Below are 18,544 nucleotides of genomic sequence, written 5' to 3'. Positions count from 1 at the left end.
GAGGATACTGCAGAATATTCTATGGCTTGTAGTTCTTTGAGTGATGCCCAAAAGCTTGCATCATTTCCTGTATTGCACTGTGCTCATCCGACTCCTCAGTTTATCATACCACCGACTAAGACTCCTCAACGCCTCTAATTTGCATATAACAATTTGGTTGACTGAGGCTGGGTTCACAGTGGGACATTGTGGTGCGACTTTATGGGGGCATCTTCACACAGAAAGTCGCACTGCAATAGTGAGTATATATAACATTCACAGTGAATTGGGATCCAACACACCTATGAAGCATACTTTTCATTGACTGTATGCTTCACCGTATCCTACCTAAAGGTCGCATAACAGACAGTGCGACTTTCGTTGCTTTCCTGTAATAAAGGGTACACAACTCCCCACTGTGAACCTAGCATTCAACATAAAAGAAATTTCATCACTGCCAAAGCTTAGGCAAATGCCTTTGGCCAGGAATCTGACACTCTGGCAATAACAACCCAGGATAGCCAACAGTGTAATGTGAATGTCCTGGCGTATCTGTATAAGAAGATTCACCAGAACTCCACATCAGCTAGGTTCTGGCGTGTAGCCCTGCTACATACCCAAAAAAGGCCTCTGCCTTATCTATGCACCAGAACCCAGTTGATACAGGGTTCCAGTGATCTTAAATAGACAATGAGTTGGGGGGGAAGGACAAGAAGAAAAAGGAAAAATAAATAAATACAAAAAAGAAGAGGTACACTAATGCTTAATGTAAACCAGAGTTGCACTTCAGCTATATCCCAAGTTATTGAGTAGCTGTTCAATAGAAATAACTCATCTTTGGTTAAAGTACACAGAGTGTGCAGTGAGGAACAGGGAACATTATCAGGCCTTAGGGAATCTAACTGTGGGTACATCCAAGTCATGTGCAGGAGGATGAGGGTCTTCCTCTAATACACATTCTTCATGCACAACCTGAACCAGCTTTGCAGGTGATAGACAACACCTTTGCATTGCATTTGCACAACATCCTCAGTAGATTCACAACAGTCATGCAGGAAGGGCATGTAGAGTATAGTACTGTTGTATATGTTAAGTTGTAGTCACAGACTCCAAACTTAATATCAAATTAACTTCACTGATTTCATGAGCAAAGGACATTGAAAAATCAAATAGAACTGGTACAGGAGCCGACAGTGGGGTTACATGGGTTAACACTCAAATCCACTTGTTTACTTTAAAGAGTAATTTTATATAAGATGTAACTTGTTTAACGTAATAAAATACATATCACTGAACTCTGAAATCAAATGAGGTTTCTGCTCAATGAACAAAAATGTAAAAAAGCAATCTTATTAATTACATTCACTGAAGTACCTCTTTATATTTTGGTGATGTGGTCAGCTCTTATTAAATTGGTAACTGATATTGACAGAAACATTTTCATTCTTTTTCTTAACTAGAGAGGAGTCAACGAGTTGCAAACATTTTTAGATTGATGCATGGTTATGCAAATTCTGATTTCAAATATATGCATCTTGAAATTAGACATATCGAATTCCATTTTGGTGGGATTAGATTGGTCCAGGTTTCAAACCGGATACATTTTCATAATCCTGCATCAGCTCAGACTTATTTGCATTATATTGCCCATGACAACCAATAATTACCCCTAAAAGCCACGGCAGATCTTGGTGTGCTGAGAACGTCAAAGCTAGACCACTAAATTTGATTTAGCAGATATGGTCACATCACCAACTGGCAACACAGGGTTTTGTTGTTTTATAGCAACTTTATTGAAGAGTCAAAATGTTGGCATTACAAAGATGACTCCAAACTGCACAAGCAGTCTCTGTTGGTAAAAGAGCAGAGGCGTTTTCCATGATATAAAAGTCTTAGTGGGTTCCAATAGTCACTTGCCAAACTCTGATTAAGTTGTCTGTGTAGCCGGCGAAGAGTGTCTGTAGGGAAAGAAAAAGAAACAGCAGTCAGGATAGGACACACCAGGGAAAGCTGTATGTTGCATATTCTAACATCACTTTAAACTGATCGACAAAACAATAGTGTTTGTTTCAGTCCTCAAGTCTGGCGAGTATGGATGGTCAATGAGCTACTTTACTGGTAAAGTAAAGCACCGCAGAGGCCAAACACCACTCCACACCTCTCCTGGGCTCTGTAACCCAACATGCCTCAAGTGCTGATGTATGCACCAACAGGTGTGCCCAGATGCAGCTCCTGGGAAGGGTGCATCAATGTAAACTCAGCAGGTACGTGGAAGAGGACAGCATGAAGAGCGGTAAAATGACATTTTTATGCCTCATGGTGGCTTCTGCTTTTTTTCAGTATTACTTCTAGGGTTGCCGCGATATACCGGTATTACGATATATCGCGGTTTCATTGTGCACGGTAACCGTACCGTGCACAATCTCGTTTTACCGGTTTTAGGGGCGGGGCGACCGGGAGGGCGGGGCGACGTAGCGGCAGGGATGCGACGCAGCGATAAGCGCACGAACAGTGGCGGGGATACAAATACTCACTTGCGAGAAGCCAGCTCCGTCCTTCACGATGTACCCAGGCTTCATTGTACTTCCTGTTCTTGCATCACATTTCCTTGAAACAGCGCCCCCTGGGTGCTATTACAAGCTGATGCAAGAACATGAAGTACAATGAAAGCCCGTACATCGGTGAAGGACCTGGCTGCTGGCATGTGAGTATTTATCCCTGCTGCTGCTTCCCCTCTCCCTCCCCCCGGCTCTCTGTGCTGCAGCCACCTGCTTCTGGCTACACCCATCTCTGGCTACCTATGCTGCGAGCACCTAGTCCTGGCTTCATTGTACTTCCTGTTCTTGCATCACATTTCCTTGAAACAGCGCCCCCTGGGTGCTATTACAAGCTGATGCAAGAACATGAAGTACAATGAAAGCCCGTACATCGGTGAAGGACCTGGCTGCTGGCATGTGAGTATTTATCCCTGCTGCTGCTTCCCCTCTCCCTCCCCCCGGCTCTCTGTGCTGCAGCCACCTGCTTCTGGCTACACCCATCTCTGGCTACCTATGCTGCGAGCACCTAGTCCTGGCTTCATTGTACTTCCTGTTCTTGCATCACATTTCCTTGAAACAGCGCCCCCTGGGTGCTATTACAAGCTGATGCAAGAACATGAAGTACAATGAAAGCCCGTACATCGGTGAAGGACCTGGCTGCTGGCATGTGAGTATTTATCCCTGCTGCTGCTTCCCCTCTCCCTCCCCCCGGCTCTCTGTGCTGCAGCCACCTGCTTCTGGCTACACCCATCTCTGGCTACCTATGCTGCGAGCACCTAGTCCTGGCTTCATTGTACTTCCTGTTCTTGCATCACATTTCCTTGAAACAGCGCCCCCTGGGTGCTATTACAAGCTGATGCAAGAACATGAAGTACAATGAAAGCCCGTACATCGGTGAAGGACCTGGCTGCTGGCATGTGAGTATTTATCCCTGCTGCTGCTTCCCCTCTCCCTCCCCCCGGCTCTCTGTGCTGCAGCCACCTGCTTCTGGCTACACCCATCTCTGGCTACCTATGCTGCAAGCACCTAGTCCTGGCTACACTTAACCCTGGCTACCTATCCTGCGAGCACTGACTACTGACTACACCTGTCCCTTGCTACCTATCCTGCGAGCACCTACTACTGGCTACACCTAACCCTGGCTACCTATCCTGCGAGCACCTACTACTGACTACACCTATCCCTGGCTACCTATTCTGCAAGCACCTACTACTGGCTACACCTAACCCTGGCTACCTATCCTGCGAGCACCTACTACTGACTACACCCTGTCCCTGGCTACCTATGCTGCGAGCACCTTCTACTGACTACACCTATCTCTGGCTACCTATGCTGCAAGCACCTACTACTGGCTACACCCATCACTGGCTACCTATGCTGCGAGCACCTACTACTGGCTACACCCATCACTGGCTACCTATGCTGCGAGCACCTACTACTGGCAACACTTGTCCCTGGCTACCTATGCTGCGAGCACCTACTACTGGCTACACCCATCACTGGCTACCTATGCTGCGAGCACCTACTACTGGCTACACCCATCACTGGCTACCTATGCTGCGAGCACCTACTACTGGCAACACTTGTCCCTGGCTACCTATGCTGCGAGCACCTACTACTGGCAACACTTGTCCCTGGCTACGTATGCTGTGAGCACCTACTACTGACTACACCTATCACTGACTACCTATACTGCGGCTACCTATACTGCGGTCACCTATTACTGGCTACACCTATCCCTGGCTACCTATGCTGCGGCCACCTATCCCTGGCTACCTATGCTGCGGCCACCTATCCCTGGCTACCTATGCTGCGGCCACCTAGTACTAGCTACACCTATCCCTGGCTACATATGCTGCGGCCACCTAGTACTAGCTACACTTATCCCTGGCTACCTATGCTGCAGCCACCTACTACTGGCTTCAGGGGGAAAGGGGGGGGGGGGGCGGGTCCAAATAATTGTACAATACCGTATACCGTAATACCGTGGGTTTTTTTTTTGACGGTTATCATACCGTGGAATTTCATACCGTTGCAACCCTAATTACTTCAGTATTTTTCTACTAAGTAGTAAAAAACGACTAAATCTTTATACAACGGTGGGCCTTATTTATGAACTAATATCAAAGCAAATGCAGTGCACATTTTGAGCTACTGAAACAATTGTCTTGGGAACATCTTGCAGTTCATATTTAATTTGCATTATGATCTTTACAGATAGGATTTGTTGAGCATCTCCCTTTAGTGGCCATTGATATTTTATAATATGGTCCTGGTGTAGCAAGAGAAAAAAAAAATCAAAGTGTACAATATATGATTGTGAAGCAGGAGAACGGCTCCTGCACGCCAGGGCTGTGGAGTCGGCCCAAAAATCCACCAACTCCGACTCCTCAGTTTAGGATTCCACCGACTCCGACTCCTCTAATTTGCATATTACAATTTTGTTGATTAAAAGTATGTAACATGAAATTCGTCTCTTAACTGCCAACGCTTAGGAATTTTACAAGACAACTGAAGTGAGAAGGATATGTAGACTACTAGATTTATTCCCTTTAGACTAAAACTAGTCCTTGGTAAGAGTACTTGTAAAAGGTACAAACCGGAACAAAGAACATCTATCAGGCCCTAGGCAATGTAAGTGTGGGTACATGTAAGAATGATGTGCAGGTACTCTGCAGGGGAATGAGGAGATTGTAAACAGACAACACCTCTGTGTTCAATGTGCACAGCATTCTCAGTGGATTCCCTGCAGCTCTGTGGGGAGTGCATATGTAGAGTATAGTACTACTGTGCAACAAAGTAAACCTGAGACAGAGCCTTCAGGATAATCAGTCCCTCGTTGTCCTCCTCCACCACCTGGATCTTCTGCTATGAGTCCAGGTACTTGAGCCAGTCGGGCGTAGTGCGCATGCACACACTCCGCCGCCAGGAGCATACTACACCTGTGCAGCACTATTGCGCAGGTGCAGAATGTTCCTGGCTGTGGGAGCGGCATGTGGCCGGACAGCGCTGACTGGCTGAATTACCAGGACTCATAGCAGAAGATCCGGGTGGTGGAGGACAGTGAGGGACTGATTAGCCTGAAGGGGGCTGGAGGAAGCCCCAGGTATGTATAAAACTTTACTTTTCATCCGTCTCAGTTACCCTTTAATTTGTAGTCACCAAACCAAATTTTAATAACATATCAAATTATTTGATTTCATCAGCAAAGGGAGTGCATACATTTGCATAAATCAGCATCAATGCAGAATTATTTCCATCTCGTTGACCATCTCTATTAGTGACACAGCTACACATCAGGCTTTATTCTTACAGCATAGATGTTATTTAGTATATATAAGAGATTCCTGTGTACACATCATATATACAGTCACAATCAGATATGTATATCGGACCTTAAAAATACGGGGACTGCTTTATTGAAGCAGCACAAGTAACTAATTTTGATTGGTTTATTTCATGTTTGTGGACTAAGCACAGCTATTACTATATATGTACTGTATATATACACATTATTTTTAATGACTATTATCTGAGAAATAGAACATTTTATCATATTTTCTATTTTAATTACAGTTACAAATTCATTAGGAGTCGGAGTCGGTGCATTTTTTCCCGACTCCGACTGAAGGCACCCAAAATTGCCCGACTCCACAACTCCGACTCCACGACTCTGACTCCGACTCCACAGCCCTGCTGCACGCCTTGTCTAATGTGAAAGAGGCCTTAAAGCAAACATAAACTCTTGCACAGGACAAAAAAGGGAAAACAGAGAAGTGTACCATGTGTGTATTTAGAGAGTTTAGCTTGTCTAAATTTCCCCTCATCTGTGACCAATCGCCACTGTAATTTGATCTCTTGGTTGTGTCAGGTCAGGAATCTCTGCTGTCACAGCAGTCAATCTGTAAATACAGGATGTTAACCCTATATTATTATTATTATTATTGATTTATAAAGCGCCAACATATTCCGTTGTGCTGTACAAAGTAAGAGACAAACATGGGGTACATAATACAGACAATGGTGTACACGAATATACAAAATACATAATTAGTGACAAAATACAAAAAATGATACAGCATACAGAATACAAAATACAGAAGTGGTAATGACAGTGATAAAAATAACATGATGAATAAAATGTATAATGGTTACCAAGACACAAAAGGGGAAGAGAGCCCTGCCCTTGCGAGCTTACAATCTAAAGGGAATGGAGGGAAACAAGAGGAGGGGTAGTATACGATAAAATATATAAAGCCAGTGTGTTTTAGGATACCTAGTGGGAGTGCAATTTGGTCTTAGGACAAAGGGAAGTGGCCTAGGGTAGCGCATATGCTTGTCGGAACAAATGAGTTTTTAGAGAGCGTTTAAAAGTAACAAAGGTTGGCGAGTGACGGATGTGTTGTGGGAGGGGATTTCAGAGAAGGGGTGAAGCGCGTGCAAAATCTTGTAAGCGGGAATGTGAGGAGGTGATTCTAGAGGAGGACAACAGAAGATCGTGTGCAGATCTGAGATTGCGATTGGGTTTGTATCTGGAAATGAGTGATGATATGTACCGGGGAGAGAGATTGTGGAGAGCTTTGTAGATTAGGGTTAGGAGTTTGAACTGGATCCTCTGGTTAATTGGCAGCCAGTGAAGAGCTTGACAGAGAGGGTCAGCAGAGGAAGATCGAGAAGAAAGGTGAATGAGACGAGCAGCTGAGTTCAGTACCGACTGGAGCGGGGCCAGTTTGTTAGAAGGTAGTCCACAAAGTAGTACGTTGCAGTAGTCCAGACGAGAAATTATAAGAGCATGTATTAACATTTTGGTTGTGTCTTGAGTGAGAAAGGGATGGATGCGAGATATGTTTTTGAGTTGGAGATGGCAGGAGCTGGTTATGGAGTTAAGATGAGGAATAAAAGAGAGAGAAGAATCGAATATTACCCCCAAGCACTGTGCTTTGGGAACTGAAGTTATGGGAGTGTTATCAACATTTATAGTTACTTCAGGCAGAGAGGTGGCCAGATGGTGGAAAAATTATTAGTCCCGTTTTACTCATATTAAGTTTTAGGAAGCGAGAGGACATGAAGGAGGATATAGCAGACAAGCAGTCTGAGGAGGAGGAAGTTAAGGTCTGGGTCCGAGAGGTACAGTTGCGTATCGTCTGCATACAGGCGGTATTGAAACCCGAAAGAGTTGATTAAGTCACCAAGACCGTGCATGTAGATGGAAAACAGGAGGGGACCAAGGACAGAGCCTTGAGGAACCCCGACAGACAAAGCATGAGGAGAAGAGATCTGATCTGAGTAGGAGACTGTGAAGACTTTCCAGAGAGGTAGGAAGATAACCATGTGAGAGCGAGGCCCTTTATTCCTACATTTGAAAGTATTTGTAAGAGTAAGGTATGGTTAACCGTATCAAATGCTGATGACAGGTCAAGAAGGGTGAGTATGGAAAATTGACCTTTGGTTTTGGCTGTAAGAAGGTCATTGGCCACTTTGGTAAGGGCCGTTTCCGTGGAGTGGTTGGAGCGAAAGCCAGACTGGAACTGATCAAGTAGGGAGTTAGCTGATAAATAATGGCTTAATTCTGCATGTATGTGGTGTTCAATTAGTTTGGATGCAAATGGGAGAAGTGAGACTGGGCGGTAGTTGGCGAGTGTGGTAGGATCTAGAGATGGTTTTTTAAGTAGTGGTGTCACAACAGCCTTGTTGAGTGGCGACTGAAAGATGCCAGTGGAGAGGGACAGGTTAAATAGCGATGTTAGTGCAGGCATGAGAGATGAGGATAGCTGCGGAATGAAATGGGAGGGAATAGGATCCAAAGAACAAGTGGTTAGATTAGCTTTGGATATTATAGAGGAGAGAGAATGTTCAGAGAGTGTAGAGAAGGCAGTTAGAGAGCAGTCAATGAGAGGTGTGGAGGTGGGATTTGAGGGCTGCTTGGAGAATTCACTTCTGATTTTGTCAATTTTATCAGTGAAGTATGTGGCAAATTCTTCAGCTGATAAGCAAAATGAAGGAGGAGGGGGATGGAGAGCGGAGTTGAAGGTGCTAAACAATGCACGAATGCAGGAAGTAAACACTGCAGCTTTATTGCAGGATTTTTATCAGCTGTAACAAAAAAGTTTTTTTTAAAGGTAATGCTGTTGCGCATCTTTTATAACAGAGAGGAAGTTCTGAGTTCAGGTCCACATTAACATTTTAGAGCCCACCAATTCAGCTCTATTATACAGAGATGAAGAAGATGCTGACATCTTCCGTAGCTTTTCTTTTTAACCAAGTACACAACCAAGTACACAACCATTTAAGCTAATAGAAAACAGCCACTACACTGTGCCAAGGACCTGGCAAACAGGATTGTGATTGTGCTGCCTTTCTCTGTTCATACAATTTTACTCCAAACAATACTGTTGCCATGGTAATAAAATAGTGTATATTTAGGGACATTATAGCTGGCTGCAAGTTAAAGATATTTACCATAAGGATGGTTTTCATTAAAAACAAATTGCTTCAGCTGTGCAAGACTTTCAAGAGAGATACAAAGTTGCAAGTGATGTACACATTCATGTGTACACATACCCAGATCTTGATGCTGGGGCCTGTGGCGGCACACAGCCGATAGCGGTTGGGGCTGAAACAAAGGGCATTGTGGACATCTCCGCTGTCCAGAGTGTACAGGTGCTTCCCCTCATTCAGATCCCAAAGCATAGCTTGTCCATCATGGAAATGCAAATATAGTTACCAGACAAGGGTAAGGTTATAAATTCATTCTCCTACACACAAATAATGAACCCCACTAAATCAAAGTAACGTTTCTCACACCCTATCCACAGCTCATGGGCTGAAAGGCTTGATTTGCGTGAAGGATGTTTTAGCCAGAGATGCCACCTTCTTGGCACAATGGCATCTTGGCACCTCATCCCCAAACAGCAAAAGGTCTTATAACTAATGTGTAAGGGCCGGTTCACACTAGAGCGGATGCAAAAACAGACACGGTAAGTTTCATCAGTTTTGCATCCACTACAGCAGCAAACTTCACTAGTCTGCTCCGATTGCATCCACATTACCACTCACGTGTTCCTCCGCTGCTTGGTCCCTCGGTACTCAGCCCAGAGGCTGGTAGGGGCAGATGGGAGACAATAGACCAATTCTGCCTAGCAACAGGAAGAAATTTCATTGGACCACCATGAACCAATAAGAATTCTCCCAGTTGCTGAGGATTCCCATTGGATTTTTGCAGCCCAGTGGAGATCCCTTGCTTTTGCCGGCCACCGGGCTGTGTACAGGTACCACACGGCAGGACAATTATTAAGTCACAGCAGCGTTCAAAACTGGCGAAGCGGATGCAGTGACTAGCCTAGTCCGGTCCAGGAGAGTGTGCAAAGTTCCGACTCTGCGTTCCGCTTAGTGCAACGTGGATCAGGTTTTCTCTTTTTGCCAAGTGGAGGCGGATCCTATTTTTAACATTTGGATCTGCTTCCCACACTAAGCGGAGATTAACGATTTCAGCCGCCCGGACATGATCCCCAGGTGGCTGCTCTGGTGCAGTGGCACTTTCCCGCACGCGATCACGCCCCCATGTCCCCGTCCTGTCCCCCGGTAGCCGAGAGATCAGTGAACAGGAACATGGGTCTGAACTTTTTAAATATGGGGGGTATACTACAACATTTTTTAAAATTATAAGCTTGTATAGATATATAGATCTATTGTGATAAGTAGTGATAAAGTTATTAGCGAATGAATGGGAGGTGAAAATTGCTCAGATGCAGAAGGTGAAAAATCCCTGTGGGCTGAAATGGTTAAAAAAACCATAACGGTACGTTTTGAATAAAGTATAAACCAGGTCCTAAACTAGCTGATAATGGTTGCCATGTTCCGCTATCCTGACAAATACCAGCACATGGCTCCTTTGATAAAGAAGATGTTTAAACGGCAGGTGAAGGTAACTGTACTGAAAATAGCTTTTTACTATCACCCTTTTTTTTTTTTTTTTAAATAGGAAAAACACTGACTAACGCTGCTTTTACAGTGGGATGTTACAGGCGCACGTTAGAGCAGCCTGTAACGCAGCCCAACTCACAGTAATGAAAAATCAATGGGCTGTTCACAGTGCCCACGTTGCAATACAGTGTAACGCTGCACGTTTAATGAAAATGCAGCATGCTGTGCGTCATACGCGGTTTTAGCCATGTTAGACTGTTTGCACATGCTCAGTAATGTTTTTTTATTGTTTTTTGTGTGCAGAAGAGGAGGAGGGGAGAGTCTGCTATTTTGCCTAGCCACATGGCTAATTAATATTCACTGCAATGCCGGTTCTCTGCCTGCTAGCAATGATTCATATGAATCATTCTCTGCCAGCTATCAATGATTCATATGAATCATTCTCTGCCTGCTAGCAATGATTCATATGAATCATTGCCGGTTCTCTGCCTGCTAGCAATGATTCATATGAATCATTGCCTTTTCTCTGCCTGCTAGCAATGATTCATATGAATCATTGCCGGTTCTCTGCCTGCTAGCAATGATTCATATGAATCATTGCCGGTTCTCTGCCTGCTAGCAATGATTCATATGAATCATTACCGGTTCTATCAAACGAAAACAGCGCACCAAGAGCCACATGACGCGGCTCTATGAAGCGTCCTCTTTTAGCACCACCATGCGTTGCGCTAGGGGAACGTTATGCGACCTTAACGTCCCCTGCAACGCAACGTCCCACTGTGTAAGAGCCCTAAATTAACATCAAGAAAACTGGTCTCCCAGAATGCTCTGGGAGAACGCCACATATCTAAACTGCCTAGGCTTTGACATTGCTGGGAGCGATGGGGCTACATGCCAAAATACAGCAATATTTAGAAAGCGTTTCTGATGCTGAAGCCAGGGTAAAAACAAAAAAAAAGGTTATTGGATTTTCTACAGTATCACGAGATTGCCTCTTTAAAACATGATATAACCTTTCAACAACATTACAAACCAGTTATCATGGCCTTCACTAGGGTGGCAGTCTACAACAAGGCCTTCATTACTTTATATGATCTTGCAATGAAGCGTATTTATAGCAGACATACATTACAGCCATCTCAGACAATAATTCAAGTCCATGCAGAACATTAGATTAATCCCAAGCATGACTCAGAACTGCAGGCAAAAGTGCTGATGACTTAGCGGAACTCCAGTGAAAATGTAAAAAAAAAAAGTGCGTAATTTTTACAATAATTCTGTATAAATGATTTAGCCAGGGAGAGGAAAGATTTTTCAATGGGCAAACGCTGATTTACAGTCTGAAATTTATCACATGGTGACATTTTTACTGCTGGCAGGTGATGTTAGTGGAACGAGAAGCTGCTTGCTTTTTTTGGGAGTTGTAAAACTTATTTCCCACAATGCAACAAGGCTCTCACAGTGTGATGTCAGGACCTTAGTCCTGACATCACTGTGGGAGGGATTTCACCACAATATCGGCCATATAGAGCCACCTGATCTGTTTGAGAAAAGGAAAAGATTTCTCGTGGAAAAGGGGGTCTCAGCTACTGATTGGGATGAAGTTCAATCCTTGGTTACAGTTTCACTTTAAAGCACAACAGAAATGAGAGGACTATGGCACCTGACATTTAATTCCTTTTAAACAATGCCAATTGCCTGCCTGTCCTGCTGCCCCCTATACTGTAAGCCATAGACCCAGAACAAGCATGCAGATCAGGTAGTCTGATGCATGTCTGACCTGCTCAGCTGCAGGCTTGTTTCAGGTGTCTTATACAGTCACTACTGAAGCCAAAGAGATCAGCATGGCTGCCAGGCAACTAGCATCGTTTAAAAAGGAAATAAATATGGCAGCCATCGTGTGATTCCCACCTGGACAATTCTGCAATGTTTGCTGAGAGAAATGTCAACTGCCATCTCCATCACAAGAACATTTCACTTTTCTGTTCTACCATCTTTGGTTTCAGTGTTTTCGGAGTCACTGATATTCCAACATTCAACCTGCAAAGTAAGAAAACCTAAACTGTACTAACCACAGGTAACTGTCTCAAAGAATTACACTGCCTGCAGACATTACACATAGCAAGGCATGATCCGATACAGGGCTCTCTGTACTGACCTGCATGATCTACTGAGCATGCACTGTACCAGCAAATGCAGAAAGTAGCTGCTAAAGTAACCAGTTACAAAGAAATCAAGCATGGCTGAAGGCAAGATCCCTATGCACAACCAGCTACAGACAAGTGACATACTCGTTAAGATGGTGACCGAGAATGATCACAGATGGATGTTCTGGCTCTATAAGACTATAGGGCCCTTTCACACGTGTGCGCTTTCAGCATCGCTCAAAAGCGCTAGCGTTTCAAAAAGCACTTGTTCACTGTATTGTCTATGGTTCTGCTCTCATCTAAGCATTTAACATTTTGCTACAACGTCAAACGCATAGCATGCAGCATTTTCTGAGCGATGTGCGCTTCAATGTTAAGCATTAGCTAATCACTGAAAAAACGCTTTCTATACAGTGAAAAATCGCTTGAAAAGCGCACATACACTGGAAAACACCAGAAAATCGCTTAGCACTTACACTTAGTGATTACTAGAGAATAAATAGTTCATAAGGTCTCCCATAATCTTGGCCCTGCCTGTTATTCTCTCCAGGCCAAAACAATTAGTAATCTGTGGGTAGAAAAGGTTATGCCCAGCTCCAAGAGTACTTCTTCTGTGTTTCCCGGTCTCCTCTTACCAGATCCAACAAACATGCAGCAAGTGTTTCCACTCATCTCCTAGTCACCACTCTTGTAAGCAAATAGTAGCCCTAACCATCAGGATAACTGAATGACAGCAACCTCTCAAGGCACAGCAGCACTGGGCAAGGAGAGTATCCACTGAAGAGAGTAGGGGAGACTTAGAGCTCTATAATAATAAAAAGCAACCACTAAGCTACCCAATTTGGGGGCTGGACGGATCAGGTAGCCACAATTCCCGCCGCTCCAGAGGCGTACATGTGAATTGGCCGCCAGGAGACTTAGGCGCAGGACATAGCCGGTATATGGCTTATCCTGCTGCTGAATAAGTTCCCAGCGGCATAAATACTATTCCCCCTCCACGTGGATAGTGAGGGAATGATATAATTCGGCTTTCAGCTATTGCTGGAGGCCGAATTATAGTGTTTTAAGAGCAATTTCAGCTCAGTCTTCTGACGGCACTGAAGTTACTCACAGTGCGCTGTCTATGGTGGCACCGGCTATGCCCAAATCTGCTGCACTGTTATTACAGCGCTCGGCCCTGAAGCCTGCACTGCCCCACTTTTGTGACCTCAGTCACAATGCTAGAAGGAGATCTCTCTCTCTGCCCAATGGCAGTTCTGGAAAGCCCCTTTAGTTCCTCCCATTACCCTCTGAGATAGCAACAACTATTGTCGCTAATTTCAGGGGCTATAAAGCGGCGGCGAAGGACACAGAGGCATTTCGTGAGGCAGCGAACATGCCTCGGTGTCCAATCTGATGCCACCACCTCCCCTCAGGTTTTCTTTAAGGAGCCTTCCTGTGGATGTATAGAAGTTCTTGTCATATGTCAAGCAGACAGAAGTATTTCATCTCACCTTGCCTCCAGGGGCACACAGGGAGCCATCAGGTGACACAGTCACTGTGTTCAGGTAGCCAGTGTGACCGATATGGTTTGTCTTCAGCTTACAAATGGCCAAATGCCACACCTAATATGAAAGTATAACATTACAAGATCAGCAGGTATTCAGCAACGCGCACATTTGATAAGGGCTTTGCTATATTGCAAACAAATCTGTCCCATGCAATCAGCTGCAGTTCTCCAAGAAAAAACTGACTTAAAGAGACACTTAAGCGAGGAAAAAAAATGAGTTTTACTCACCTGGGGCTTCTACCAGCCCCCTGCAGCAGTCCGGTGCCCTCGCAGCCACTCACTAATCCTCTGGTCCCCCGCTGCCAGCTAGTATCGTTTTTGCCGACAGGCCCGTCAGGACTGGCCTAGCTTTTTCCGCATTCCCGACTGTAATTGGCGTTATTGCGGGCCGCATAGATATGCGGCAACGCGTATTTTTGTACCCGTTGCGGCCCGCAATAGCGCTAATTACAGTCGGGAATGCAGAAAAAGCTACGCGTGGCCAGTCCTGACGGGCCTGTCGGCAAAAACGAAACTATCTGGCAGCGGGGGACCAGAGGATTAGTGAGTGGCTGCGAGGGCACAGGACTGCTGCAGGGGGCTGGTAGAACCAGGGGAATAAAACTCATTTTTTTTTTCTGGCTTAAGGTTCACTTTAATTGTGCTGACTCCTTAGTCTAATTCTTACCAGGACTGTGGAGTTGGCCCAATAATCATCCGACTCCTCAGTTTACTGAAACCTGACTCCAGGTACCCAAAACATTGTTCCAACTCCACAGCCCTGTAAATCCTTTCACTGACCAAATCCCCAGACTTCTTACCTTCACCATCTTGTCCCATCCGCAGGAAACACTGATTGGATTGCTGCTGTTGGGGCGAGATGCGGACACATGAGACCCATTCAGTGTGAGATTCCTCCTGTTAAATCATAATTCAAAGATCATATGCAAAATAACCAGACTATTTGTTAAAGCATTTCAAACTACAGCTTATTGATCCCATCATAATTGCAGGATTCTCAGCCTATTTGACATTGTTTCTATGAGAAACACTCAGGTAAGAGATTTTCTAATCACGGGGACCAGATCAGCCAATCAGCAGTGTCCTCCCCAGGTCAGTGTCTCACCTGCACTGTGTACTTGCACACTCCTAGCGTGTTCCACAGCTTAATGGTCTTGTCTCTGGATCCAGACACAATCTGACGGTTGTCTGCAGAGAAAGCCACACTCAGTACATCTTTAGGGTGACCCACAAAGCGCCTGGTGGTGGTGGTGCCACTGAAACAAAAAATATTTATACATGATACCACCGTTAGTCAAACCAGCCTCCATATCACCATGGGATTCTGTGAGCATTCATCTAAAACAAGCGTCAGGAAATTTAAAGTGGATCTGAGATGAACTTTTACTCATTTCATAATTGTGTTCCTTTCCGATTGTTAATAGGGCATTCCTCAAGCCAAATACTTTTTTGTTTTAATACTCTGATTTTCTATAAAGTAAACAACATTTTCAGACAGTAGCAAGGGTTCATGGGAGCTCAGTCTGGGCAGGAGGGGGAGGTATTACTAGCCAGAGATTTCAGAGGCAGAGTTGAGGAGGGAGGAATTAGGTTTTTTTTCACAGGCTGAGTGCTGAAGATGCAGATAAGCTTGCCTGCGTGTAATGTTTACAAACAACATGGCTGCTGTCGTATCACATAAAGAAATAATCATATTCTATTGAAGCTGTTTGCAGCTAGATTTGCTGTGTAAACTATCTAAACTTTAGATAACATATATAGACAAGTTACTTGTAAAGGGGCCCATACACCTAACGATTTTCCCGCAGATATACAGCAGATTCGATCACTGTGATCAAATCTGCTGTAAAATAGTTGCGCAAATGCTGACAGAACGATCGATTCCCTTCCAAAATCGATCGTTCCTGTCGATCCGTCCGTGCAGAAGATTTTGCTCAATCGATGGTGGGTCGGGAGTGCGTCGATAGCGGCGATCGAGTGCCCGACGACCGACGCTAGTGGCAATACATACCTTGCTCTGCCGGCGCGTGTCCCCGCTGCTCCTTATCTGCTGGGCTCCGGCAGGCTTCACTTCTTCCTGTCCGGACAGGAAGTTTAAACAGTAGAGCGCCCTCTACTGTTTAAACTTCCCCGGACAGGAAGTACAGTGAAGCTGGAGCCGAGTGCGGAAAAGAAGACAGCGGAGACCGGGGGACTCGCGCCGGCCGGATCAGTTAATGTATGTCGGGGGTTGGGGGCAGCTTCACAGATTGTGATCGGTTTCAGGCTGAAATCGATTCACAATCTGTTTGCAGTAAAGTCAGCCATACGATCCCTCTCTGATCAGATTCGATCAAAAATTGATCTATAGGTTGGTGGCGACCTTTACAGTTAGTTTTTCATCTCGGATCCGCTTTAAGTGCAGGGTGAAGTGGAAAAAACGTTCACCCTGCTCCTGAAAAAGTCCAGGTAGACTACCATCAACCCCCCCCCCCCCCCCGAACGGTCAGATGCAATTCAGCTGCTGGCTATTGCTGGCGGCTGAATTGCACTTTTTTTGTAATTTGGACTCCGTATTTTGCAGCTGTCCAAATTACTCTTTGTGCACAGCTAAAGCTGCTATTCACATTACAGTCTATGGCAGCACCCAGATGTCCGGTGCCCTTTAAACCTGTCTCGACCCATTAGATGTACAAACTTACGTAGTAGGATCCCACAGACGTAGAGTTCCGTCCCAAGATCCAGACAGAGCAAACTGACCATCGGATGAGATGACAACGTCGCTGACGAAGTGGGAGTGATCCCGAAGGGCACGCTGGGGGACACCGTAATTTGTCTCATTGCGGGTTAACTTCCACAATGACTTATCTGCAATGAAAATGGCGAGCTTTACTAGGCTGCAAGGATCTTGAAACAGAGCAAAGAGAAATGCATTAACTTTATGAGAAAAATCATTAACAGAATCTGTAACTTAAATTAAAAAAAAAAAAGTGCTCCTGGGGGTACTTACCTTGGGATGGGGAAGCCTCTGGATCCCATCAAGGCTTTCCCTGTCCTACGGTGGTCTCGCTTGGCTGCTTCGAACAGCAGCCATGTAAATATTTACCTTCCAGACTCCAGCGCAGGCACAGAAATAGCCGATCCCAGTCGGCTCCGCTCTACTGCGCAGGCGACTTGCGCAGTAGAGTGGACCCAACTGGGATCGGCTATTTCCGCCGAAACCAGAGCCACTACTGCGCTGGAGCCGGGGAAGGTAAATATTGCAGGCGCTATATAATTGTCAGCTGTGGCTTATGAGCGGCAGAGATCGACAGGGGGAGCCTCGATAGGATCCAAAGGATTCCCCCTCCCGAGGTAAGTACTAGGCCTGAAAGATAAATCGAATTTAAACCGAAATCGCGATCAACAAGTTCACAATTTCGGAATCGTCAAAGTGGAAAATATCGCGGCATTTCCACAAGGGGGAAGTTTGAAGACACTGCTTCAAACTTCCAAGTCCCAGTGTATGTGGCCCGCAGTGTCAGTCATACCTTCCGCAGGAGTCCAACGCTGTCCATCCTCTCTTGCCGTCTGGCTCTTGTGCATGGCATACTTCCTGGTTCCTGTATGTCATGTGACATACAGGAAGTAGGCCATGCATTAGAGCCTGCAAGACGCGAAGTGGATAGACTGGCATCGTTAAGCTCGTGCTGGAAGGTATGTCCAGCACTGCCGCAGCTTAGGGGACAGAGCGTGCACAGAGAGACAAAAAGGGCACAAAGAGAGACACAAAGGAAGAAAGACAGAGAGGCCCAGAGGGGGCACAGAGAGAGACCCAGAGGGGGCAGAGAGAGACACAAAGCGGGCAAAAAAGACACAGAGGGGACAAAAAAAAGACACAGGGGACACAGAAAAAGGGGGCACAAAGGCACAGAGAGTGCGCAAAGGGAGACGGGACAGAGAGACACAGAGGGGGAACAAAGCTTAATTTGAAGGACATCGTGAATCAAATCGAAATCGTGATTTGCAACAGAAATTGCTCAATTCAATTTTTTCCTAAAACCGTTCAGGCCTAGTAAGTACCTTCCCACCCGGGCACTTTTTAAAGTTACAACGTTAGAGTCTCTTTAAGATAAAACCGGTATGAATATCCAAATCAGGCAACAACTGTCAAATATGCAATGTAAATAGTGCATGACAAAGATGCATTAATGGTAGCATAAAAAGCGCCTGGCGGATCATTCAGATCCGCCGACAGACTGTACACACGCTGTACTGTCGGCTGAAAACCCGCCCAGCGGGAGGTGCCGACGACACCAGTCAGGTGTGTGTACGAGCCTTTAGATAGATAAATTTCCAACATGTTGAACTTAGAGAATCTAACAGAAAAATCTAACAGAAAATTGTATGGTGTAAACCCAGCATAATGCCTGGCACACATGGATAGATTC

The 18,544-nt window shown here is 45.2% G+C and overlaps 1 pseudogene; it reads right to left on the bottom strand.

Moving 5' to 3' along the window:
- Positions 1–1,748: 1,748 nt before the first annotated feature.
- LOC137533045 (small ribosomal subunit protein RACK1-like) overlaps positions 1,749–18,544 on the bottom strand; it is a 384,907-nt pseudogene continuing 368,111 nt past the window's right edge.

Source organism: Hyperolius riggenbachi, chromosome 9 (assembly GCF_040937935.1).
Source record: "Hyperolius riggenbachi isolate aHypRig1 chromosome 9, aHypRig1.pri, whole genome shotgun sequence".
Classification (NCBI taxonomy): Eukaryota; Metazoa; Chordata; class Amphibia; order Anura; family Hyperoliidae; genus Hyperolius; species Hyperolius riggenbachi.
The sequence above is the reverse complement of the archived record's forward strand: the minus strand, read 5'-3'. Positions and strand labels throughout refer to the sequence as shown.